This window comes from Tamandua tetradactyla, chromosome 21 (genome assembly GCF_023851605.1).
Source record: "Tamandua tetradactyla isolate mTamTet1 chromosome 21, mTamTet1.pri, whole genome shotgun sequence".
Lineage (NCBI taxonomy): Eukaryota > Metazoa > Chordata > Mammalia > Pilosa > Myrmecophagidae > Tamandua > Tamandua tetradactyla.
Genome location: NC_135347.1, coordinates 25,519,587 through 25,547,380, shown reverse-complemented (window position 1 = coordinate 25,547,380; position 27,794 = coordinate 25,519,587). Strand labels below are relative to the sequence as shown.

At 37.1% G+C, this 27,794-nt stretch overlaps 1 long non-coding RNA gene across 2 annotated transcripts in view; it reads right to left on the bottom strand.

Annotated features, from left to right (window-relative positions):
- Positions 1-27,794, bottom strand: part of LOC143665531 (uncharacterized) — a 78,172-nt gene that overhangs the window by 35,546 nt on the left and 14,832 nt on the right. The gene's annotated exons all lie outside the window — the stretch shown is intronic.

Below are 27,794 nucleotides of genomic sequence, written 5' to 3'. Positions count from 1 at the left end.
TTATGGCTTCCAAAAATTTGATGACATATTTCAGAATACAGTCACTGTACCAGTTGGTCAACTGAGCTCTTCAAGGTGCTATGAAAGGTGGATTTTCATGGCCACCACATGTGAACAAAGAGGTGTACATCTGAATAAAGTTAGAGCTTCATGAGAAAAGTAAGAAGACTGTTGAAGAATTTATATGCAATGGTGGATTTGGCTGGTGCAAAATTTCATAACAAAATCAGCAATCCAAGCAGCAATAACAAGAACTTAAACTTACTTTCATACGTGTGTGGTGCTCAGAGACTGAGATGTATTAGAGGTAGCTGCAGTGGGATGCCTGATTTGTACCCTGAGATTTTGGCAGGGGTTTGAGTCTCAAATGTATCATTTTTTAAAATATATTTTTAAAGAACTGATCTGTTTTCACTTTTAGCGGTTTCAAACTACAAGGCAAGAGGCTGCTACACTCCTGGGTTTTCTAATGCTTTTGTTTATTTGAATTACATTTGATTTATAGAACGTGAGTAAGAATTGGGTAATCATATTTATTAGAATGTGATATTTACTCCCATATGAAAAATAATTTTAAGGCTTAGTTATAATGTTTTTGTATATAATCTGTTTGTGGATATTATTGACTAACTCTCTTTAGACAACTCTGTGTTGCCTACTAAGAGATACTGAACTTTGTGTCCAACCTGACCTTGAGTTTAGCATTAAAATAAATGCCATATTCTTCCAAACACAAGTAACATTATGAGAAATCACATAGCTTTTTAATCTTGTTCCATATAGGTTTTTGGTAAAATGCCTTAGTTCAGCATCTTCAGAGGTATGGCTAAGTAAATCTATACTTTTAATAATGATTAACACCAAAATAGTGATAAGCCCTGAAATTTACCATTGTCTCTTCTTCTAGTTATATTCCTGACTCAAGTGCTATAAAAAGAAACATTTTACATCAATGTTTCACACTCAAAGAAAAAGTGCTGAGTACATCCACCCTCTTAAGTAAGCACATTGGATGAAAGGTCCTGCCATTTTCTCCACCCCTTAACTTGACACAACCACCCAGTAGATTTAGTGATAAGAATGACTGCTGAAAGTTTGACATGTATAGAATTATTTTTGAGGAGATGCACAGTAAAAAACTTACCGATCGTCAGTCTTTCAGCTCTTGACTGTCATATCTCCCTACCAAACACCTACATCTAACCCAAGCTATGATTCTATTGCATGGATTCACAAAAATTTTCCCTTCAGCATTTCGATCATTTCTAGTTTGCTTAGCCATGTATGGAACATTGTGGAAACATGAGCGTCTGAAATCCAAGAGGAAAGGTGAACTCCTACTTTCATAATTTCCTTATGATAGGGTAAGAAGCAGAATTACCCTCTCATTATGTTAACTGGAACACCAGAAGAAATACGTGAAAACTATTTTCAGACATTGGAAAACATACAGCTTAGGACTGTGAACTTAGAGAGAAGGGATACATAGAACTGATTTGAAAATCACTTCATTTTACTGTCCAGAGGAGTGTCCAGGTTTCAGTATAGGAATGGATAATACAAATATTACCCAGTATCTTGCTCAGTTGAAGAGACAGAGATTGCAGCTGAGAAAATCTGAGGCATCTAGAATATGTGAGGCATAGTGTCAAGGAGGAAATAGCTTACAGAGAAACCCCTGGAAATGGGAAGGAGAATCCAGTAAGTCTTTGGCTAAATATTGATCTGCATATGTGTAGAGTAAAATTCTATAAAGCTAAGGAAAATGCCACAAGAAATAGTAGTCAAAGAATTATAAGAAATAAGTAGGTATGGAAACAGTTCACATTCCTTTAACTGAGAAATCAGGACTTAAAGGATGTTCTAATTGCTGAATCATTATATAGATATTTCTTTTGCTTTCTGGTATATTGGAGTAGACAGAGGGAAATTCTCGAAATCTCTAAATTGTATTCCAGCTGCCTTGATCTCAGATAATGATTGCATAGGCCTTATCTTTTGCCCTTGTGATTGTAAAAACCTTGTGACTAACCTTTCTTTGTACCCAGTTATCCAGTTTTTCAACTTTAAAGTCTTGTAATCACTAAAGACAGCTCCTAATGTTCATTAGTGAAGGGTTCAAGTCAGCCCAGAACTAACCCACCACATGATCCATGTAAAGTTGATAATTAAGGCTGGTTCTACCAAAGTGGGCCCACCTAACATGCACAGTAGCTTAGACTTTAACCTGCATGTCACCTATATCTCATTGCACCATTTCCTTACAGATATTCTCTAAGCCTGTAATCAGTCTGAGTGAGTGAAAACCCAGTGTCTCAGGAATTGGTTATTACGTATGTAGGGCAAAAGAACACATGGCCTTTGTCCAGTAACATTCCTATTAGCCAGAATGGAGACATTTCACAGTATATGGAGCAGCATAAAAGTTCCTTAAGAGGTTCTAACCTTAGTGACTAGAGTCAGAATAAAGGCTTCTCTTGTTTCAGTTTAATGAGCTTAAAAGTGAGGCTCAAATGAGTCAAATGGATAATCAAACAGATATGTGATTTAATTTTGTGCCAGAGAGAGATCAAACATTGTTCAAAGGATTACAGCAAAATCCTGCATGCAAATGAAAAATTTACAATGGTCAGCATTTAATGAAAAATATCCAAGCATTTTTGGAAGAAACTATAATCCATAACTAAGATAAAAAATCAAAGAAAAAGAGCCAGAAATGACACAGATAGTGGAATTGTAACAAGGAGTATAAATAGCCATTATAAATATGCTCCATATACTTAAGAATGTAGAGGAACACATGCTTTAAAGAGGGGAGACATAGAAGTTACCAAAAAAGACCAATGCATTGGTTCTAGAAATTAAACAGTATTTGAAATAAAAAATGAAATGTATTCACACATACACATGGAGAAAAGAAATATGACTGAACTTGAAGGAACAGAAACAGAAGCTACCCAAAATAAGTATACAGAGTAAACAAGACTAAAAAATAGTGAACAGAGAATAAATTGTGTAGCCTTAAAATATAGTCTATCATCTGGGTGATTGGATATGCAGAAAAACAAGGGAGAGTCAGAAAAATATTTGAGAATGCAATGGCAAAAATATACACATTGACAAAAACTACACATCTATAGTTCAAGAGTCTTAATAAAACACAAGTAGAAGAAATATAAAGAAAACTACAAGCATGGCTTAGGTATGAGCTGCCAAAAATCAGTAGTAAAATCTTAAAAGATCAAGGAAAAAAGATACACAGTCCTCATTATTCACAGATACTTCATTTGTGAAGTCACCTACTTGTTAAAATTCACTTATACCTCCCAAAGCAATACATGGGGCACTTCTACCATCATTTACAGACATGTGCAGAAGGATGAAAAACTGTGAAGTTGAAGATAAGAGCCTTCCCCAAATCTGGTTTCTTTACTTTGCTCAGCTTAATGCACAGGCACCGAATGGGCTGTGGAGGAAAAGAAAGTTTATTTATGCTGGCAGAAGGGCAGGGTAAATGTCCCAAACCTACCTCCCTGTAGTGATTTTTCGCTTGGCTTTTATACAAGTTAGAGAAAAAGAAAGATAATCATTAGGGTAACAAGTAACAGGGGTCTGGAGAACCTCATCAGTTCCTTATCTCAGTTATTTACTACTTCCTTCAGGATTCACGTTGTCCTAGATACTTGGGGCATGGTGCCTCCAAGTCTGGGTACATACTTTTCCTACTGCTCCTCTGTGAGCCTAATACTCAAATTCACAGATAATTTACAGCTTTAAGCTTACATTTAAAATGCTAACACTACAGAGTCACTCAAGAGGCACATACTTCTAGCTTAAGGTTGAACAAAACAATGCTCTGCGTTCTTGTTTAGCTCTCACACTGTAAACAGCTTCCTTTTAGCGCTATATTTAATGTCACATTTTGGATTCTTTGTGTTGGTTATTTTACCATTTAAAATAACCCTTCAGTATAAAGCCAAAGTGGAAAACAGGAAGGTTGTGATGTACCTTACAGAAAAAATATGTGGGTTAGGTAAGCCGTGTTCAGGCATGAATTTTAGTGCTGTTGGCCATGCAATCAACAATAATGCATCAGCAACATATATTAAATAAGATGTCTTTAAATTAAAAAAAAAAAAACACTTAAAACAAGATTATGCATTGATTGGTTGATGTAAATTTTGTGACCAGAGGCTTTTAGCAATCTAACTCTGCAATTTCCCTGTATTAGTCAAAGTTCTCCAGGGAAATATCAGGAGATTTATTATAAGAATTGGCTCATGTGACTGTGGGGATTATCAAGTTGGAATTCCATAGGGCAGGCAACAAACCAGGAACTCTGATGAAGGTTTATATGGAATCCCCAGGAAAAGTGAAGTAGAGATAGAAATTCTTCTGTCTGCTTAAATCATCAGTGATCCCTTTAAGGCCTTCAACTGACTGGATGAGACTTCCCTCATTGTTGAAAGCGATCTCAGTTGTTTGTAGATGTAATCACTCATAGGTACCATCAACTGACTGATGATTTAAATCCACAAAATACCCCCATGGCATCTCTCAGGCCAGTTTTTGCTTGAGTAAGCAGACACCATAACATAGCTATGCTTCCACTTGAACTTAACCATCACATTATACTAGGACAGTGGTTCAGTATATGCTAATCCAGTGTTTGAGTTGATTTAATAGAACATAACTATTGTGCACAATGAGAATTGACTGTATTGTATATGAAAAAATAACAGTAAACTTCTTGGCAGGAACTATATATGCAATAAGACAATGAAGAGGCATCTTTTAAAAGCTGGGGGGAGAAAAACTGTCCACCTAGAATTCAACAAGTGAATATATGTTTCAAAACTGAAGGTGAAGTAATTTTTCTCCAGAAATCTCCAAACAAAAGCTGAGATAATTTCTCCAGCAAATTTTCACTACAATAAATGCTAAAGTAATTTCTTCAGAAATAAGGGGAATGATACCAGGTAGAAATTTGGATCCAGAAAAGAAATTGAGAGTGCTAAGAATGATAAAATGTGGTTGCTTTCAAAAGATTATTTTGAACACCTTTTTAAAAGATCATTGACTATTAAAAAATAATAGCAATGTAGTGATGGATTTATAACAAATGTACAATAACACTGTATAACATTAGCATGGAAAAATGGAGTATTCTGTTTCTTGTTCTGAAATCATACGTGAAGTTGTATATTATTTGAAGATAGAGTGTGATAAGCTATATATTACAAATCCTAGGGATACCAAAAATAGCTATTAAATGAGTAACACAAATATAATTATTATAATAAATTTTAGTCTAAAAGAATTCAGGGGAAGGATAAAATAAAACAACGATGGGATTGTAACCAAGAAATTAGGATTTAAGGGAGTATTTTGATTACTGAATCAATATATTCCATTTTGCTTTCTAGCATATTGGACCAGAAGAGGGAAATACCTGAAATCCCTAAAGTGTAATTCAGCTGCCCTAATATCTGAAATGATTGTAAATGCCCTTAGCTTGTGCCTTTGACTGTAAGAGCTGTTACTCCCTTTATTTGATAATTTTCTAGTAGGGCAAGGCACTGAACCGAATGAAGAATTTGAAGTCAGCCATTAAGTAGTTTCGGTTCCTGACTTTCATAGATCACATCTACCAGACTCTGCTATTAAAAAATAACTTGTCGGGCGGGCCGCGGTGGCTCAGCGGGCAAAGTGCTTGCCTGCTATGCCGGAGGACCTCGGTTCGATTCCCGGCCCCACCCCATGTAACAAAAACGGAGAAACAGAATACAATAAAACAAGAAAATGTTTAAAAATGTTTCCCTTTCCTCCTTCCTTCCTTCCTTCTATCCTTCCTTCCTTCTCTCTGTCTTTGAAAAAAAAAAAAAAAAAAAAAAAAAAAAAAAAAAAAAAAATAACTTGTCTCCCTTCCTTTTGGCAAACACCTTTAGTATTGAAATGGTAGCTCTGCCTCCCTTCCTTTCAGTTTATGCTCTCCTATTGAAATGATAATACTGTCTCCTTTTCTGCTTTAAACTTGCTATTTGAAATGACTACATCTCCACTGATAAAAATCCTTAAAAACCTTCAACCCCTTGAACTTGGGGAAACAGATTTTGGGCTGCTAGGCCATCTGCTCTCCTACTATGTGCCTAGTCATAAACTCTTTCTCTCCTTGAAACATTAGTGCCTCAGGAATTGATTATTGAGTGCATCAAAAAGAATCCATGGCCTTTTCCCAGTAACAATTTGGCAACCTATGTGGGACAAATGCCTGAGGCTCTGGAGGCCCAGCAGATCAGGTAAGCCAGGTAACCCAGCCTTTTATGGCTGCTGGACTTAATTTAGTCTAGAGGCATGGCAACTGGGATTCTCTGTTCTGTCAGTACTCCACACACTTTTGGTGCCTTAAAAAGCTTCAAAAAGAGAAATGGTTTCCAGTTCTATGTCCACACACCTGATTGAGTGAGTGGGTCCTCAGAGTAAAAAGTAGATAGGGGAGTAAATACGCAGTTCATTTCCCTTGACCTGGGCCAGGGTCAGGTTTCCAGAATGATTCCCCTTGCTCTGAACTCTACATTGTTCTTGTGGTACAGGGTTTGAAGTTCTGATCTAAATTTGTCTGTTGAGTACATTTCTAGAAAATGAGTAATCCAACACTCAATTGGTATTTAATGCAATTAAATAGGACTGTTTAAGTGCTGGTTGGTGTTGTTACCTAGGTATAGTAAGTGTCTAATGCTTTTTTAATTGTTAATTAGTGTGTAAATCAGTAAATTCTTGTTTAATTGCTAGTTGGTATGTTTGACCTAGTTATTATTTGGTGTGTTACTCAAATATAATAAGCATTAAGTGTCTGTTTGAATTTATCAGTTGGTATGTTCTTGCATTTGTATTTGTTGAATGTTACTAATTAGTTACTATGGAAATTCTTTAATAAGAGAAGCTTTGGGCTGTATTGAACATTGAAAATATTTTAATTATGAATATAAAAAATGTGTATATTTCTGTAACATAATCTGACCTCAAAATGATCTAAAATGAAATATAATAATTACAGTTAGACATATTACAGTTAAAATTGCTTTGTAAAAAGGTAGAAAGAGGATGAAATAATATATTCAAATCTTGATCTGTCCCTCTCAAAAATATTTCTAATTCTATGTGTAATTAACTTTTTATTTGCATCTGTCTGTTTAATGTATATTCTCATGCCTGTGGATGATGATAATAAGGTAACAAAAATTTTTAAAGAGCGCTATTGGAATTGCTTGAGAAACAAATAAGTGGTTTTACATAAATTTTTTATAAATTGGTACTTCTGAACTAAAAAAGTAAAAATAGAGAAAAAAACTCTGAACTGCAAGGTTTAAAACCTTAGTTCTGTAATTACTGTAAACAACCTTAGGCATTAGAAATAAACCAACCCTGCAGTTTCCCCAAGGCAGCAGAAAACTGCCAAAGAGCTGCCTCTGGGAAAAGCAAAGACTTTTCCAGTAGTCTTGATCACAGCTTTCAGCATAATAAATCTAATAATTAGAAGTAGTTAAAGAAGGAAATAGGAACTCTGAAAATTCCACAGCCCTCACCTAAAATTTCCAACAAACCAGGCTTTGTTCTGCTCCAAGGCCTAACCACCTAAAGCAGTATGGGAAGGTCTAGACAAAGAAGGGGGAGTGGGGTTTAGAATTTTTTTTCTGTTGGGCCTAGAAATTAGAAATGGTAAGCATAAAAATGTTACAGAATAGACTATGTTTGTTAATGCTATTTTTTCCAATAATACCTTTTGAATGGTAATTGCAGTAATCAAATAATTATTATAATATGAATAGCTTTCAACAGGAGTAACTGAATAAAATCTAATTTTCAAATTTCACTAAGTAAAGTGAAAGATCTTTGAGAAAATGGAAAAGTTTTCTTGAATTCAGACTTGGAACAAATTAAACAATTGTGACATATTTTCCAGAACTTGATAGTCAATGTACTTTTAAAATTGTTTGTAATTTTAAGATACTAGAAAAACAAAGAATTTTATTTTCAACCTCTGATAAAAGGGATTTATGATTGATTTTGAATTGAACAAATCTGATTTTATTCTGCTTAGCTATGTTCTCCCTAAATCTATATAATCTAAATTGATAAAATAAACTAGTTATATAAACACATTCTTAAAATTCCTCTTAAATAGTTTAACTAGATAGGTTAAGTTACATGAACTAAGCAATATAACTGGTAACAATAATACTTTTATAAAGTATAATAAAATAAGAATATGCTAATGCTTTAAGCATTCTATTTTAGAAATCAGTTCAGTTTAGCAAGAAATAAAAATGAATTTTTTTATAACCTGAATTACCTGGATTTCAAAGTGTATGGCTTTCAGTTACTTGGCCATTTGTTAGCTCAGTATGTGGAAGGATTTGAATTTGTAGTGGCTTTGTCAATGTCAATCATTATATTGTTATTAGTAAATGCTATCCTAAATAGAAAAGACATAACTATTAGCTTCACAGAGTTTGTATTCTAGTTAGAATATACTTTTACTAGGGTACAATGTAAGACAGTAAAAATGGTGGAATAAAAATGCTAGAAGAATTTAAAAAGCAGAAAGATAAAAAATGACCTAAAAAGTCCTCATAGAAGAGATGGTACTTATAAGACCTTTAAATAATAAATTAACATTAAAGTAACTGGAATTCTGAACTGTTTTTTTTTTTTTAGGAGATATAATTTCATTTCATAAATTAACATATTCTTGGTATTGTTACCACTTGAGAATAATATTGTGGAAAAGTTGAGGGTATTTTTCTGGATATGAATCCTTTAAATATTTGAAAAGCTAATTATGCTTTAAATTTGGCTTTTCTGACCTTTGAAGTCAGGGCTGGATTGAACTGAGAGATTTTAATTACATTGTGAAGTAATCATTTATGTGTTCTATATAATTTATAATGTCTGGGTATGTTCCAAGACCAAGCATAAATTTCTTCCTTCTTCCATTATTTTGTAGTATTACTGTCTCTTCTTCCCATTCATAAATATTGTAATTGGAAGGAAGTATAGAAGTTTAAAAGCTTCGTGATTTATTATCAAATGTGTTTCTGTTTATACAGTCTGGAAAAATAAAAAAACTGTACGTAGAATGGATATGGAAGGTGATAGAAAGTTTAATAAAATGTATTTTGTTTGCTATAGCCAATGTTGGGTATAAGCTTTGAATGAATGTAAAGTTGTAAAAAACGACTTAATGAAAGTGAATTCTGTCTGTCATAGTCAGTGCTGCCCAAGTTTAATAAATTTGTGTATCATACACTTGCAGAAAAGAAATATTTTCTGTCCAACCTGGTATTTATACAAAACCAAAGTTTAGTTTTATTCCTGTTAAAATAATGTGGATGGTTAATCTACTATTAATTAAAAAAAGTTCTTCTTAAACATCCATGTACTCTATCTAGAAAAACAAAGATTTTGCATAAGAATAATAGCCTTGCTAATGTTTATGTTGGCCTTATCCTTAATTTCAGGAGACAAGCTTTCTGACTGGTAAGGGCAAAACTGTTCCAAATAATTTGTTCTTTCACCTTGTATAAGTAAGGTACTAAAATAGTTTAATCTATTGGGTAGGAGGTGTTTCAGAAGCATTACACTGGTTAAAAGGGATTTTTTTATCCTGTGGTTTATTAAATTTATATAGGTAAAATATTAGTCATATATTTGGAGATTACATAAAATTTATAAAACTTGACAATGTTCTCATTGTCTATGTCATATCCTGATACTAATCTGTATAATATTAAATAGTTATATGGGGCTGTTAGCCACAGTTTTATTTGTGACTTTAAAAAGCTACATATCACAGAAACAGTCAAATTGTTAGTTGCACTGCTTTGCTTTCATACCTCTCTAAAAGCATATGTGGTCAACTACTGGTCAGAGCTTAATGTGTTAACAAGGGTGCTAGGCCATCTGCTCTTCTACTATGTGCTTAGTAATAAATTCTCTCTTTGAAACCTCAGTGTCTCAGTAATTGGTTATTGAGTGCATCAGGCAAAAGAATCCATGGCCTTTTTCCAGTAAAGGATGAATGGACCAAACCAGCCAAATTAAAGAAGAACTATCAGTTTGCATAAAAAAGGAAGATCATGTGATGTGCTATTTACAAGAGACTCACTTTAAATATAGGTCAGTGTGTGGGTTTGAAAGGACGTGTGCTCCCTAGAAAAGCCATGTTTTACTCCTAATCCTATTTTGTAAAGGCCACTGTTTCTTCTAATCCCTATTCAGCATTGTATGCTTGAAAGTGTAATTAGATCATCTCCCTGGAGGTGTGATGTAATCAAGAGTGATTGTTAAGATGGATTAGTTGACGACATGTCTCCACCCATTCGGGTAGGTCTTGGTTAGTTTCTGAAGTCCTATAAAAGAGGAAACATTTTGGAGATTGGAGATTTGGAAAGATTCAGAGAAAGCAGCACCACAAAGCCGAGACTCCACGAGCCAGCGACCTTTGGAGATGAAGAAGGAAAATGCCTCCCGGGCAGCTTCATGAAACCAGAAGCCAGGAAAGAAAGCTGGCAGATGATGCCGTGTTCACCACATGCCCTTCCAGCTGAGAGAGAAACCATGACTTTGTTCACCATGTGCCTTCTCACTTGAGAGAAAGACCCTGAACTTCATTGGCCTTCTTGAACCAAGGTGTCTTTCCCTGGATGGATGCCTTTGATTGGTCATTTCTATAGACTTCTTTTAATTGGGATATTTCCTCAGCTTTAGAACTGTGAACTAGCAACGTATTAAATTTCCCTTTTTAAAAGTCATTCCATTTCTGGTATATTGCATTCCAGCAGCTAGCAAACTAGAACAGTCAGATATGAAGATAGAAGAAATAACATGTAAAACTTTTTATTCAATTTTACTAAGATATATTCTCACATCATATAATCCATCCAAAATATATAATTATTGGCTCACAAGAGTCATGCATTCATTGCCACAATCAATTTTAGAACATCTTCATTACTCCAAAAAAAAAAAGATAAAAATAAAAAGGAAAACCAAAAAACATCTCATACCCCTTATCTTCCCCAATGTTTCTTAACAGTTTTATTAATGCACCATATAATCCACCCTTACTATACATCAATGACTCTCTTCATATAATCACATGGTTATGCATTCACTACTACAGTTAATATGAGAACATCCTTATTTCTTCTGAAGGAAAGCATCCTATACCCCTTATATCCCCTTATTTTTTACTTTTAGCTTTTGTACAATACTGTAAGTGTAATAATAAAGCTGAGTATGAGTACAGTTGGAAGAGGAAGGCTAGAGTTGTATGTCACGAGAAGGAAAGCTAGAGGATAAAAATTGAGACTACATAACTTAGCAAAGCCTAGAGTGAACAAAGATAGTGGTTAATTTATAAATATAAGAAAGCTCTTAAATGAACTAGAAAAAGTATATGCCACTTTATATATTCTGGATATTCAACCTTTATCAGATATTTGGTTTCCAAATATTGTCTCCCATTAAGCAAATGGCCTTCTACTTTCTTTATAAAGTTCTTTGATGTGCAAAATGATCAATTCTGAGGAGATCCCATTTATATTTTTCTTCTTCCATTGCTTGTGCTTTAGGTGTAAGGTCTTGGAAACCATGTCTTATCACAAGATCTTTAAAATGCTTCCCTATATTTTCTTCTAGGAGTTTTATGTTCTTAGCTCTAATGTTTTGGTCTTTGAAAAATATTGAGTCAATTTTGTATAAGGAGTGAGACTATTGTATTAATCATGGCTCTCTAGAGAAACAGAACCCACAGGAGATATCTGTAAATATGAGATTTATAAAAGTATCTCACTCCAACATGGGGATGCAAGTGTCCAAAAGCCATAGGACAAGCAGTGAAGCTGGAAAGTCCAATGAAGTTCCATGATGAACTCTACGGGAGAGGCTTGCCAGCTGAAGAGAAAGTGAAAAAATCTCTTCTCTACCTTAAAAATCTTCAACTAATTGGCTCAAATCCAACTGACTGGATTCTCTCCTTTGTGGAAGAAACACCCTTATTTGATTGTAAATCCAATCAGCCACAGAGGCAATCAACTGACGGATTTAATAAACCAGTCTTCTGCTTTATCAATCAGTCATGAAATATCCTCACTGTAATGGTTAGGCCAGTAGTTGTCAGACCAGACAACTGGGCACCATCATCTGGCCAAGTTCACAACTTGACCGAACCTCACTTGTCACCTTTCATTCTTTTTGGATAATGATATCTTCACTAACCACACATTTTTAAAGAGATTGTTCTGTCCCAGTTGAGTGGACTTGGATGCCTGATCAAAAATCAGTCATCCAGGGTGGGCCATGGTGGCTCACTGGCAGAATTCTTACCTGCCATGCTGGAGACCTGGGTTTGATTCCTGGTGCCTGCACATGTTAAAAAAAAAAAAAAAAAAAATCAATCATCCATAAATGAGAGGGTCTGTTTCTGAACTCTGAGCCCACATATCCAGAGACCTTTGGAGTTGAGAAAAGAAAATGCTCCAGGGAAGGCCTTTGAAATGAGAAGCCAGAGACCCCAGAAGATAACAGCCATGTGCCTTCTTAGCTGACAGAGGTGTTCCAGATTCATTGACATTTCTTGAACCAAGGTCTCTTTCTTTGAATGCTCTAGTTTGTACATTTCGTACCCATAGAACTGTAAAGTTGCTATTCAATAAATTCCATTTTTAAAAGCCATTCCATTTATTGCATATTGCATTCTGGCAAGTTTAATAAACTAAAACAGAGTTTGGTACTGGAGTGATGGGTTGCTACAGTTTGAAAATACCAAACGTGTTGGAACAGCTTTTTAAATGGGTAAGAGGATGATTCTGGAAGAACTGTGAGTTGCCATACAGAGAAAACCTACAATGCTTTGAAGAGACTGTTGGTAGAAATGTGGACTCTAAAGAAATTTCTGATAAGGTCTTAGACAGAAATGATGCATGTGTTATTGCAAACTGGGAGGAAGGCAATTCTTGTTTTAAAGTGGCAGAGAATCTAGCAAAATTGACTGTTGGTTTTGGATGAAAGGCAGATTTTAAATGTCATCAACTTGGATATTTAGCAGAAGAGATTTCTGAATTAAATGTGGAAAGTGTGGCTTTGTTTCTCCTTGCAGCATATAGTGAAATGGAACAGGAAAGAGATAAGTTGAGAATTTAACTCATGGGTACAAAGAAACAAGAAATTGATGGTCTGGAAAATTCTGATCTTCCAGAAAGGGACATCCCAGAGAAGAGTGCTCAATGTGAGGATTAACCAAACATGGAAACAGTCAGCCATTTCAGAAGATGTCAGGATTTGAAATGGAGTTACACAGGAAATATTTCTGGAAAGTCCTATTTTCTGATGCCTATGATCCTTGCCCACTGCATAAAAAAACCAACAAGAATGTTGTGGCATCTGTATAAATGAAACCACTGCCTCTCTGGACTAAAAGGGACAAAAAAGGAACAAATTGAGGGAAAAACATCTTCAAGGGTAGAACCATGGAAGCTAAGATCTGAAGCCAAGAATCCTTGGGCCAGGAGAGTGGGCCACCAATGTACTTGGAGAGGGTAAGTGCCTCAAAGGCAGAGGGCAGGATTTTCAGTTCTCCAGGCCTTGGAGAGGATGGATCACATTCCTTGGAGGTTGAAGAGAGCCTTGCTCCTGTCACATTGTTCTGAGAGGGTTGAGCATGTGCCCTGGAGATGACAGATAGTCAGGAATTGTCCTGATGCTTAGAGAGTGGAGATGAGAAAAAGGTGGTTTTCCCAATGTCCTCAAAGGTTGCAATTCTCACTCGAGCTTTAGGGGGAGCTGGTCCACCTTGTAGGCCCGTGGAAAGGGTAGGACTGCCACTTTCTAAATCCCCAAGGATAAATGACGCTCATATGTTAAAATCCAATGGCATTTGCCCTGCAGGTTATCAGAACTGCTTGGGTCTAGTGTTCCCTGTGTTCCTTCCAATTTCTCTCTATGGAAATGGGAATATGTATCTATAATTGTCCTTTCTTTGTATATTGGGAACTGATAACTTGTTCCAAGATTGACAGGTCCAGAGCAGGAAGAGAATTTTACCTTAGGACAGATCATGCTTATAGCTGAGTTTGTTGAGATTTTGTACTGTTTCTGACTTTGTATTGCATTTGCATTTTTACTGAAATGGATTAAGGCTTTGTGATATTATGACAGAATGAATGTGGTTTGCATTTGGAAAGAATATGTCTTTTTGAGGTCTAAAGGGTTAAATGTACTAGCTTGAAATTGTTGTGTACCCCAGAAAAGCTGCATTATTTAATCCACATTCAATAATGTTGGGTGAGAATTTTTTTAAATTGTTTCCATGGGCATGTGACCCAACCACTTCTTAGTGGGAACTTTTGATTTGATGAAAAGTGTGTCTCCACCCATTCAAGGTGGGGTTGCTTATGGAATTCTGTAAGAAGGAACCATTTCAGGAAAAGCTTTAGTGGTGACAGCTCACACAGCCAGAAATCTTGGGAGGTGCAGACAGAAAATGCCTAGGGCAAGTCCTTTGAGATGAGAAGGCAGATAACCCAGCATGTGCTAACCACATGCCTTTACAGCTGACAGTGTTGTTCCAGATCCATGGGCCTTTCTTGAACAAAGGTATTTCTCTCTGAATGCCTTAGTTTGATCATTTTTATAACCTTAGAACTGTAAATTTGCAACTTAATAAATTCCATTTTAAAAAGCCATTCCATTTCTGGCATAGTGCATCCTGGCAACTTTAGCAAACAAAAACAATTGGTATGTCTATCTTTATGCCAGAACCATGTTGCTTTGACCACTTTAACTTTGCACTATGCTTTAAAGACAGGTTGTGTGAAACCTCCTATTTCATTTTTCTTTCTTAAGGTGTTTGTAGCTATTCAGTGCAGCCTGCCCTTCCAAACAAATTTGATTATTTGTTTTTATATTTCTGTAAAGTAAGTTGTTGGAACTTTGACACTGCATTGAAACTATAAAACATTTTGCATAGAACTGACATCTTAACTATATTTAGTCTTCTAAGCCATTAGCATGGTATATCTTTCCATTTATTTAGGTCTTCTTTGATTTATTTTGGAAATGTTTTCTAGTTTTCTGTGTTAGATCCTTTATGCCCTTGGTTAAATTTATTCCTAGATGACTATTTTGTTTGCTATTGCAAATGAATTTTTTTTTCTTGATGTCCTCATCAGATTACTTATTACTAATGCATTGGAACACTACTGATTTTTGCATGTTGATCTTGTTTTCTAGGCCTTTGTTGAATTTGTGTATTAGCTGGAGTAGCTTTGTTGTAGTTTTTTTGGACTTTCCACATATAAGATCATGTCATCTGCAAAGAGTGAAAGTTTAACTGCTTTCTTTCCAATTATTATACCTTTTATTTCTTTTTCTTGACTAATTCTATAGCTAGAACTTCCAGCACAATATTGAACAACAGTGATGATAGTGAGTATCCTTGTCTTATTCTAGATCTTAGAAGGAAAACTTTCAGTCTTTGACCACTGAGTATGACATCAGCTGTGGTTTTTTCCTATATGCCCTTTGTCATGCTGATGAAGTTTCCTTTTATGTGTAATTTTAAAATTATTTTTATCAAGGGATACTGAATTTTGTTGATGCCTTTTCTGCATCAATTGAGATCTTGAGCTTTTTTTTCTCTTTGATTTGTTGATATGGTGTATTATATTAACTGATTTTCTTATATTAAACCACCCTTGCATAACTGGAATAAAACCCACTTGGTCATGGTGTATAATTCTTTTAATGTGGTGCTGGAATCTATTTGTAAGTATTTTGTTGAAGATTTTTCCATTTATCTTCATTCTACAGATTGGTCTGTAATTTTCTCATCTTCTAGTATTTTTGTTTGGCTTTAATATTAGGGTGATGCTGACTGCATAGAATGAGTTAGATTTCCCTCCTCTTCATTCTTTTTCTTTTTGAAGAGTTTGAGCACGACTGGTATGAATTCTTCCTGTATCACTTGGTAGAATTCACACGCGAAGCCATCTGGCCCTGGACCTTCCTTTCTTGGGAGGTTTTTGATGACTGCTTAAATCTCTTTACTTTTGATGGTTGTGGTTTGTGGAATACTTTTTTCCAACCTTTCATTTTCAACCTATTTTTGTCCTTCAGTCTAAAATTAATCTTTTATGAATAGTATATACATATGTGCTGATTTGAAATGATGTATGTACCCTAGAAAAGCCATGTTTTAATCTTAATCCCATTGTGTAAAGGCAGCCATTTCTTTTAAGCCCTATTCAGTATTATGTGTTTGAAATTGTAATTAGATCATCTCCCTGGAGATGTGATTTAATCAAGAGTGGTTGTTAAGCTGGGCCAGATGGAGGTGTGTCTCCACCCATTTGGGTGAGTCTTGATTAGTTTCTGAAGTCCTATAAAAGAGGAAACATTTTGGGGAATGAGAGATTCAGAGAGAGCAGAGAATGCTGCAGCACCACGAAGGAAAGACCCCACGAGGCAGCGACCTTTGGAGATGAAGAAGGAAAATGCCTCCCGGGGGGCTTCATGAAACAAGAAACCAGGAGAAGAAGCTAGCAGATGATGTCATGCTCACCATGTGCTCTTCCATATGAGAGAGAAACCCTGACCATGTTCACCATGTGCCCTTCCACTTGAGAGAGAAAACCTGAACTTCACTGGCCTTCTTGAACCAAAGTATCTTTCCCTGGATGCCTTTGATTGGACATTTCTATAGACTGCTATGGGCATTTTCTTGGCCTTAGAACTGTAAACTAGCAACTCATTAAATTCTCCTTTTTTAAAAACCATTCCATTGCTGGTACATTGCATTCTGGCAGCTAGCAAACTGGAACAATATGCATCCTGTTTTTATCTATCTGCCAGTCTATGCTTTTTGATTGGGTAGTTTAATCCATTAACATTCAATGTTATTACTCTAAAGGCAGTACTTCATTCAATCATCTTTACCTTTGTATTTTATATGTCATATCTTATTTTTCTCTTTTTGCCCTTTTATTTATCCTTAATGATGATCTTCATTTCTACACTCTCCTCCAAACCTCTCTCTCTTTTTTCTCTATCAGCCTGTAGTACTCTCTTTAGCATTTCTTGTAGAGCAGGTTTCTTGTTCATAAACTGTCTCAGTGTATGTTTGTATGTAAATATTTTAACTCTCCACCATTTTTGAAACAAAGTTTTTATCTTTCAGTTTCTTAACTATATCATACCACTGACTTCTCACCTCCATGGTTTCTGCTGAAAAATCCACATATAGTGGATCTTATCACATTCAAGAGCTTCTTACAAAATTCTTGCTGTGTACAGAATTCTGTGTCTTTTACATTTGATGATCTGATCAGTAGGTGTCTTGGAGTGGGTCTATTTGAATCTATTCTCTTTTGGATATGTTGCCCTTCTTGGATCTGTAATTTGATGTCTTCCATAAGAGTTGGGAAATTTTCAGTGATTATTTCTTCAATAATTCTTTCCGACCCTCTTCCCTTCTTTTCTCCTTCTGGAACACTAACAATATATATATTCATGCACTTCATGTTGTTGATCAATTCCTTGAAACCCTGCTTAAATTTTTCCAGTTTTTCCCTATCTGTTTGTGTGTGTGTAAGACTTCAGATGTTTTGGGTGGGCTTTGGTGGCTCAGCAGGCAGAGTTCTTGCCTGCCATGCCAGAGGTCCAGGTTCACTTCCCAGTGCCTGTCCATGTGAAAAAAAAAAAAAGAAAGAAAAGGTTCAGAAGTCTTGTCCTCTAGTTCACTATTTTTTCTTCTGTCTCTTCAAATCTGCCATTGTATTTTTCATCTTTTATATTGTGCCTTTCATTCTCATAAGTTCTGTTAATTTTTATTTCACAAGTATCCTTCTTTATCTTCTTTATGTCCTTTACATCTTTTTGCCAAAATTTCCTTCACCTTATTGAATTCATTTAGAAGTTTTGCTTGAACATCTTTACTTTGTTATTTCAACTCCTGTGTCTCATCTTTTACTTGGCCATATCTTTACACTTCCTACTATGACTTGTGATTTTTTATTAGTATTTAGGTCTCTGATTTTCTTGATTAGTTTATTCTGAGATCATTTTCTCTTATTGAGGGTTTTCTTCTTGATTGACTTTGTTTCTAACTGTTCTTTGATATTTGGCTCAAGTTATTCTAGACCTCCAGTCTAGCTTGTGTTTAGCTGATCAGAATCTTTTCAGCTCCTACTTTTCTGATTCTTTCCCAGCATATATAGAATGATTTTTGAGACTGCCCTTTTTAAAAGTTTTCTCTACCCTCTTCCTCTTCAGGGAAGTTGATCTGCTGGGATTTTTTTGCTAGTTTGTATTGTTTTGTTATTTGCCTCAAAGTGGTTTTGTTTGGTTTTTGTTGATTCTTTTTCTTTTTCTCTAAATATTTTTAACACTCCTTTCATTATCTCAATCAATTTTTACTTGGGGGAAGATGATTCTGATAGAAGGGTCCCTCCAGGGAGGATCTACCCCAGTCAGTTTTACCAGACAAGTGCCTAGGACTCACAAAGGGGGTGTACTTCAGTATCAAGTTTCCCTGGACTGGACATGAGACCAGCAGGGTACTTGTCTGTCTTCTGAAGACTCCTGATTTTGTTCTTTTCATGCCCTGCCCAGAAGATGACACATTTCAAACCCCTGATCCCCACAGGCCTAAAGTGGTACTGTGCCCTTCATTTTCAGCTAACCCTGCCCCTGCTGGTGGTGTGGCTATGACATAGGCTGTGGGCAGGAGGGAGCAGTGGAGCTATCTGAAACCATTTCTGTTTTCTCAGCTCCTGGTGTCTGAGTTTTTTTAGTAACAACCACCCCCAGAGCTGAATCTTGCTCTCCCCTACTCTTCTTGTTGAGGACCCACTCTCTAGTCCCTTGTTCCCTGCAGGATGGAAAATTTATAGGACTCTCAAATGCCCCACTTTCACCCCTGTCAGTGGGTATTTTAGACAGAGGTTGGACTCCACATTTGTAGAGTGAAACTGTTGCTTACATCCTAGCTCGTGGGATCTAAAGTCTCTGAATATAACTGTCACTTGTGCTGGGCCATGCCCCCCTTCATATTCTTTAGGAAGATTATCTTTTAGGGAACTCTCTCCTCTACCTGATTAATTTACTTTGTCTTCCACTCCTACCTGAGGTAGGGCTGAAAATAAAGATTGCCAACTACTTTCCTTGATGGCCTCTTTAAAAAGTAGCTGTTTACAGAGCTGGAACCTTGCACCCCAGACTTGCTAGAGTAGGTACCTGGTTCTATGTGCCCCTTTTCTTGGGGCATGGCTCTTTTCCAGCAATCTGCTCTCAGTCGACTCTAGAAGCCTATTATTTTCTGTGAGCTCTGCTTCCTCCATGCTAGGAGTGGGGCTGAAACAGAACTCCCAATTTATTTCTGGATTGCATTGTAAATTTATCTGTGCTTTGGGCTGATATGCAGCAGTCAAATTCATTAAACAAATTTGCAAATGTTGCATGCCTGAGATCCCATCCTTGCTAGGATCAAGGGCTTCTGTTTCCCACCAGGAAGTAATTCTGAGTTATTCTGTTGTGCCAGTGGGGGAGGGGCACCAGCCTCCATGGTGTGGAAAGATTTACTTACAGTTCTATGTTGCAATTTATCAGTCTAGCATTTCCACTCATTCCTGTATGGTGTACAATGTATGTCTGACCTCTGAAGTCCCACAACATTTGCTTCAGAGAGTTTTTGGCTATTGACTAGCTGCCCTATAGGATAGATTAAACCCTACAACTCTCTATGATACCATCTGAAGCCAGTACTCCATGTAAACTTTAATTTAAAAAAGCTAGAGTAGCTTTATAAATATCAGACTAGGTAAATGAGAATAAAAGGAGTATCACTAGGTCAAAAGAAAATTATTTCATAATAATGAAGAGGGTCAAGAAATGAAGAGGTCAAACCAATACTAAATCAGTAAGTACCTACTAACAGAGCTTCAAAATACATTAAAGAAATTATTACTTTAATTAAAAGAGGTACCCAAATCTGCTCTTTCAATTGGAGATTCAACACATTTCTCTCAGAAATTGATAAGCTATAAGAAAAATTATATAGAAAATTTGAACAATGCTTTTAACCAATTTACTTACTGGCATTTATAAGTGGATATGGAATATTCACCAATATGGACCACATTCAAATACCATACACAGTTTCACCAAATTTCAGAGGATCAATAAAAAGAAATAGCTATCTGACTAAAACAGAGTTAAACTAGAAATCAGTAACAATGATATGCACAAAATTCCAGTACTTCAAAGTTAAACATAATTCTAAATGACCCATGGGTCAAAGAAGAAATCACAAAGGGAATTAGAAAATATTTTTTAATTATTGATAATGAAAATGCAGCATATTGATATCTGTGGCATGCAGCTAAAGCAGCACTGACCCCCAAATTTATACAATATATCTTCTATTAAAAAGCAATACAAGTTTTAATCAGTGATCAAAATTTCTACCCAGAAGAAACTATAAATACAGAGTGAATTAAGTACAAGGCAAGAAGAAAGAGGAAATAATAAAAGCAAGAACTAAAAGAAATAGAGACATGAACACACCCTGAAGCCAATTCTTTGAAAAAGTTAATGTGATAATCCTCTGGCTGGATTTATTGCCAGGGTGGGGGTGGGGGGGAGAAAAGAGTAATCAGGTGAGGAACGATTCTCTAAGGTTCCTTCACATTTCTGTCTGTCTTCTGAGTAAAGGCTTTAACAGATTTTGTTCTGGAATAGCTTTACAAGGATGTTTGTATAGCAAACAACCCTGGAAGATGGGAGATAGTGTCCCCTTCCAGAACAGAGGACAGATTTGTTTGCTGGCAAGGATAATAAATATAATATCTCCCTCTTGGGCAAATGCTAGGCAGGTTTTCTTGTAGCCTTCTTTTAAAAGAGAAGGGATTCCTAAGCTTAGGTTTCCTCAGCTGTGATATAAACTTACTACATTCATGGCAAGCACTTCAGTAACACTGCATTGCCCCCAAGGGTTATGAGGTGAAAGTGGAACTGAAAAGATCATGAAGCTCATTATACCTACTGAGTTGTGGGTAATAAAGAGGTCTGTCTCTGAAATAAAAGTTCCTAGTTTCTGTCAGCATCTATGAAACTGTATGTATTAGGGTTCTCTAGGGAAACAGAACCAACAGGAGATATCTGTAAATATTATGAGATTTTTATAGGAATTGTCTTACATGACTGTTAGGATGCACAAGTCCAAATTCCCCAAAAGAAATTGGTTGGCTGATGTTGAGTGAAAATTCTCTCTTCTGCCTGCTGAATGTCAGGTATCAGAAAATAAAACTTAACATACAAAATGGATTCCGTGGCATGGGGGTTCTTTAAGCTTCTCTCCCTCAACAGCTCTTCTGACAGGACCTGATGTGGCAGTGAGATATTGAGCATAAGCATGTCAACACCCCACCTGCCAGAGGCCAGACCAGATAACCATAAGTATGAAGTTATGATCTGCACCAGCCTGATATCTCCCAGTGATGCTTGTGACCACATGTCACCCCCACCTCTCTTGGTGCAGTTTTTCCTTTAAAACCACAAGCTGTCAGGAAGAAAGTTGGAGCCATTTTTCCTTTTTCTTTTGCTATTAGGTTTCACTGGCTCCCACATGCCTGTTCTCCTTTTGCTCTCAATCTGTTTCCCTCTTTCTCAATAAACCATTAAGCTTTAACTTGCCGTCTCATGTGGAATCCTTTAATGACCCTGTGCCTAACATAAATGTTGCTGAAAACCCAGGGTGGAGGTCTGAATAAAGGCTTAGCTTTCTGATCACTTGGGGCTATGGGACTACCTTCCAGTCAATCCAATTTGGAGGTGGGATTGATTCTTGAATTTTCAGCCCCTTGGGGCTACAGGAGCAGCCTTCTGATCACTCCATTCCCCAGCATGGTCACTATGGTTTCCATGTGATTGATGGCTTGAGTTTCCAGCTCAGACCATCTTAACATGATGCCAGCTCACATCCATGGCATTCAAATGACCACAACTAATTTGGCCCTAGGTAAGTGATGTCTTTCTGCCCAGATCTCCCCATGAGAATTTTATTTGGTGTCGCGGCGACACCTTGGCCTGCCTCAGTGCACCTGGCCCAAAGCCTGAGCTCGGTCTAAACTTTCCAGCTCTATGAGCATTTTCCTGTGTAGCAGTAAAAAAAAAGAACAAAAACAACTTGGGGGATGCCCTGAGTGAAAAACTGCACACTTCCTAATCCTCACCAACAAACTGGAGACGCCTGCTCAGTTACTGTGATTGGATCTTGGATCTGGGTAAATTAGCCTCACTTAATGCTACACAGGTCCATAAACTGCCAATGGAGCTGGTAAGTTCCATAAGCCCCCTGTTTGCAGGGCCCTAAGAATCCTCAGAACGTCCCAGACGCAACTCCCTAAGGAGTCCATAAGCCTTCAGAGAAACTGGTAACTGTCAGCCTCCAAAGGAGCAGTTAAACTTAAGTCTCCATGAGCAGATTCCATAAGCCCCTAGCACATAGCAAACCTCCCCCTCCATATTAAAAGTTAGCAAATTATCATGGGTAACACCCTAACAATTCTGGATTCTACCCCTCTCAGATGTTTATTTTTGTAATCTCAGTAGACTGCAATTAAAAAAGAAAACAAATAAAAAATAACTCTGGTAAATGTGTAAAAATATAATAGAACAAAACCTCTGCTATAATTTCTTAATGTAAAACAACTGTTTAATGTTATTATTTCTAAAAAAGTTTCATTTAAAAATACTTATAAATATTAAAGCTCAAATTACAAGCATTAACTACTACCATTAAATTTTGAAATATATTTCTCTTTATATAACCCTCAAACTCCAATTAAAGGTGTAATGAAACTGATACAGTTAAAACAAAGATAAATTGATATATAAGATAAAAATTAATATTACCTGTATTTTAAAACTTTAACTTTTATGTAAGATGAAAGAAAAATGTTCATTTTGTCAAAAATTTGCACTATCTAATTTAATCTGTCTAGTAAATTAAACAACCTAATTCAACTTTATTTAATATAACACCTGGAATAAGGAATAAAATCTTGATGTTTTGCACAAGTTAATATTTTATACTCTACATTTCAGAATGTTTGAAGCAAAAGATAAAAAAGGGGTCTGCAAAATCCCTTAAGAAACTGGGAAAAATAAAATTATTAGGAATTCCCCAGGAACCCAAGGCCTCAATTTTAATGCTTGCCCTTATGAAACTTATTTCTATAGTAGCAAACTAAACCTACTTAGAATTAGTGCCTACAAGCCATCTCCAGAAGATCTCTGATGTTGCTCAAGTGTTGTCTCTCTCTAAGCCAGACTCTGAACTTCCCCACAACATGGGGAATAATGTCCAGGAATATAAACCTGGCAACTAACTGCATGAAATACAACTGACCTTATCATCACAGAATATGGCTGGCCATGTCACTGTGAGACATAAGCTCCAAAGAGAAGTCTGGCCCTAATATGGATGAACTGACCAAAAGGGGGGAAAGAAATAGACTTTCAATGGCTAAGAGATTTCAAATTGAGTTGAGAGGTTAATCTGGAGGTTACTCTTGTGCAAACTTCAGCGAGATATTACAAACTGCCACAATACAGCAACCCCCAACTGATAATGTTCCTAGAAACCCTAAAAAAAACTAATGCTCCATAAAATTTTACTTATTTTGTTTTTCAGAAACTTAAAACCTCCAAATTGTTTCAATGCCAAAGAAGCTCTAAAATCTGAAAATGCTCACCTCTCCAAAAATAACAACTAATTTAATCAATTCATCCCTTTGCCTCTTAAATCTTATTAACAACTCACTCTTCTTTAATTATCCTTCTATTAATTTTCCTCCTAAACCCCTGCTTCTTACAATGTCTAAGTTTGTTCAGAGGTCAACAGCAGCCATAATCAACCAGAAAAATTCTGAAAATATACTCCTGCTACAACAAAAAATTAAAACCTGCTCTTGTCACAGCCCAATTAATGATGCCTCTGCCTGGCTCAAAGCAATTTTTCCTTCCCCAGCTTCACTAGAGCAGGAAGTAGCTAAAATGAGAACACAATGTCTCTGCTCCCTTGCTTCAAGATAAGCTAAGACATCCCCACAAATCTAATCATATCTCTGGTCAATTTTATTAAAATAAAAAGGCAGGAGTGTTAGGTATCAGAAAATAAAACTTAACATATAAAATGGATTCTGTGGCATGGGGACCCCTTCTGTTTCTCTCTCTTAGCAGCTCTTCTGACAGTACCTGATGTAGCAGCAAGATATTGAGCATAAACATGCCAACACCTTACCTGCCAGAGCCAGACCAGATAACCATGAGTATGAAGTCATGACCTGCACCCACCTATCTCCTGGTGATGCCTGCGGCCACATGTCATCCCCACCCTTTTTGGCACAGTTTTTCCTTTAAAACCACAATCTGTCAGGAAGAAAGTTGGTGCCATTTTCCCTTCTCTTTTGCTGGCAGGTTTCACTGGCTCTCACCTGCCTGTTCTCCCGTTGCTCTCAATCTGTTTCTCTCTTTCTCAATAAACTATTAAGTTTTAACTTGCTGTCTCATGTGGAATCATTTAATGACCCCGAGACTAACACTGAAATCATTACTTCTTTTTTTAAAGCCTTCAACTGATTAGATGAGACCCCTTTTATTTTTGAAAGCAATCTCCTTATTTGATTGTAGATGCAATCAGCCATAGATGCAATCAAATTACAACTTATTCAAGTCCACAAAATGTCCTCAGATTAATAATAAAGTGTGGTTGCTGGATCAAACAACTGCACACCCAAACCTGGACAACTTGAAACATGATGTTAACCATTGCACTGTGTCATGCTAATCAGTATACAGAATAAAAGTGTGAATATACTGTCTATTATACAAACATCAATATATTATAAGAGGGCATATATACTATATGGTCCCTCTAATACAATATGAGTGAACTTGGAGAATTTAAGTTAGAACACAGATTATAAGGAGATAGAAATAGGTTAAAGATTAGGCAATTCATGCTGAAGGAATATAGATTGTGTAACAGGACTGCTGGTAAAAAATCAGACATGGATAGCACAATACCACCGAATTGTAACATAATAAAATAATTACATTGAATGAAGTTGAATGTGAGTATGATAGAGATAGAAGGATTGGGGTCATGTATGAAACCAGAAGGAAAGTGAGAGGATAAAGACTGAGATGGTGTAATTTAGGAATGCCTAGCGTGGACGATGATGGTAATTAAATGGGTGTTGAAAATAGGTAGTATATGGAAAAAAAAATACAATCAATGCAAGCTAGGGTCTATAGTCACCAGTAACATTGTAATATGCTTCCACTGAATGTAACAAAGACATTACGCCAAAACTAAATGTCAGTAGGCACGGAGCATGGGAAAGGGATATAGATTCTTTGTGAAAGAAGGGAAATATCTTCAGATAGAGTATGGTGGCAAATGTTGAATTGTATGATGTGTGAACAAAACTATTTAAAAATGAGCATAGAGAAATAAGTGCTAGAGAAAATGTGGAGAAAGAGAGGTACCTATTCACTGTTGGCAGGGAAACTGAGAGGTGCAGCCCCCTGAACGGCAGTGTGGTGGTTCCACAGAATGTTAGGGGTGGGTTTACCAGTGGATTCTGAAACCCCGTTGCTCAGTATATATCTAGAGGAACTGAGGGTGGGGATTTGGACCCTGGAGTTTACGGCTGCAATGTCCCTGATCCACAACGAATGGAGTTGGCTTAAGGGTACAATGACTCAGGAATGAAAGGGGAGACTATGGTGTAGACATACAGTGGACTACCTATGGCTATAAGGAAGAATGAAGTTGTAAGGCATGCAACTAGGTGAATGAACCTTAAGAACTGTATGTTGAATGAAATGTCAGAAAGAAAAACACAAATATCATGATGCCTCAGTCATATGGACCAACTATAATATAAAAGCTCAGTGAATTAAAGTTGAGAGCATTGGGTGCACTTGGGCCTCGGCTCCTCATGCACCACTTTCATAGCTTGGGATCTCATGCTGTCTGCAAGCCAAGGCAACAGTGGGAGTCAAGAGGGTTAGAAGCTGAGCTGACAGAGAAACCCTGAACATCACCGGCCCTTTCTTGAGTCAAGGGAAGCCCTGGTTGCAGAAGCTGAGAAACTGAGGGGCAGAAAACTGAAGCCCAACACGGAAGCCTGGAGCCCACAGGAGTGCATGGAAAGGGAGACAGGAACTAGGGAGTAAGACAAGACTTGTTCCTTGAACAAGCTACTCTCACTAGTGCAACCCTGTGACCCGCAAATCACCCCATACCCCATGCACCTGAACCCTGTCACTTGCCTGCACTCATGCTCCGAGCGCCCCCTGCCCACCAACCCCCAGTGTGCATATCTACTCCAAACCCCCACCCCAAATGCAGCCCAACCCACCTCTTCTGCACCCCTACCAAACACAATCTCCCCCTCCCTGCTCCCTGCATGGCTGTTCCAACGCAAAAAGGCTGCAGGGGCTTTACCTCCACACCCAGGCTACACCCATCCCCCCTATCCAGACTGTCGCACAGCCTCACCCGGCCCCATGCTGAAGTCTGCACATCAGTTTATGGCACTCCTAGACTCGTGCATGTGCTTGGTCCCCAGTCATACCCTTCAGCTCTGGAGACATCAGTTTATGAAACTTCTAGATCCATGGATGCGCATGACCCTCAGTCATGCTTCCCAGCTCTGAGAAAGCACTGACCTGCACAGCTGGGTCACATCTGCCACCAGCTAATGAAGGCATAATGCTAACTTGCTGCCATAGCTGTGGGCATATGCACAAAGGGACCCACGCCTTACACCAGCACACACCAGAGTTACAAGCCACAGACCTGAGTACCCATACAGCTATGTCTTCCCTGGCCATGGGGTGCCCATGTTCACAAGCACCAGCCTAACATCCCCAACCTGTACCTATGCCTGCACTGCAACACATCACCACACTGTTGTGCCCCACTCCATACCCTGCACCCTGCTACACATCCACCCTGCAAACACAGGCTTTAGACTACTGAAGGAAATCAACAATTTCATCCTGACCAAAAGGGGGAGAAAGTGTAACTAATAAAGTATCAGTGGCAAAGAGAGTTCAAATAGAGACAAGAGACTACTCTGGAGGTTGCTCTTATGAAAGCTTCAGTTAGACATTGCTACCTATCATAACCTGCCAAACTTCAACCAGGACTATTTCAGTGAATCCTAAAGAACACCAAGGGTGATATATAAGATTCCACAAGGGTTCTATGCACTAGTGTAACTGTCTAGAAACTTACAACCTCCAGATGGCTCCCTGGACCAGATAAGTCCTTAAACCTAGAGGGCCCAGCATCTCCAGAATATCAGATAGTTACATCTCCCTAGCCTGTATTATTGACAGAGATTTCTCACATGAGAAAGTTAGAATGGCCATAGCCCAAACACCCCTAAAGAGTAGAATAAAAAGATCAAAGGTGATGGTGGAGTTATTCAGAGAAGATAGGATTTAATGCTGAATCATTAAATTGGCATCTCTTTCAGTCTCCAGTATCTTAGAGCAGCCAGAAGTAAAAACCTAAAATTGTGGAATTATAGCCTATGTCAAACTCTGAAATACGTTCTACAACCAATTGTGGTGCTGTGATTTGAAATTTATTGCTTTTTTGTATATATGCTATTTTTCACAAAAAAAAGGAAAAAAATCAACTGTGATGATAA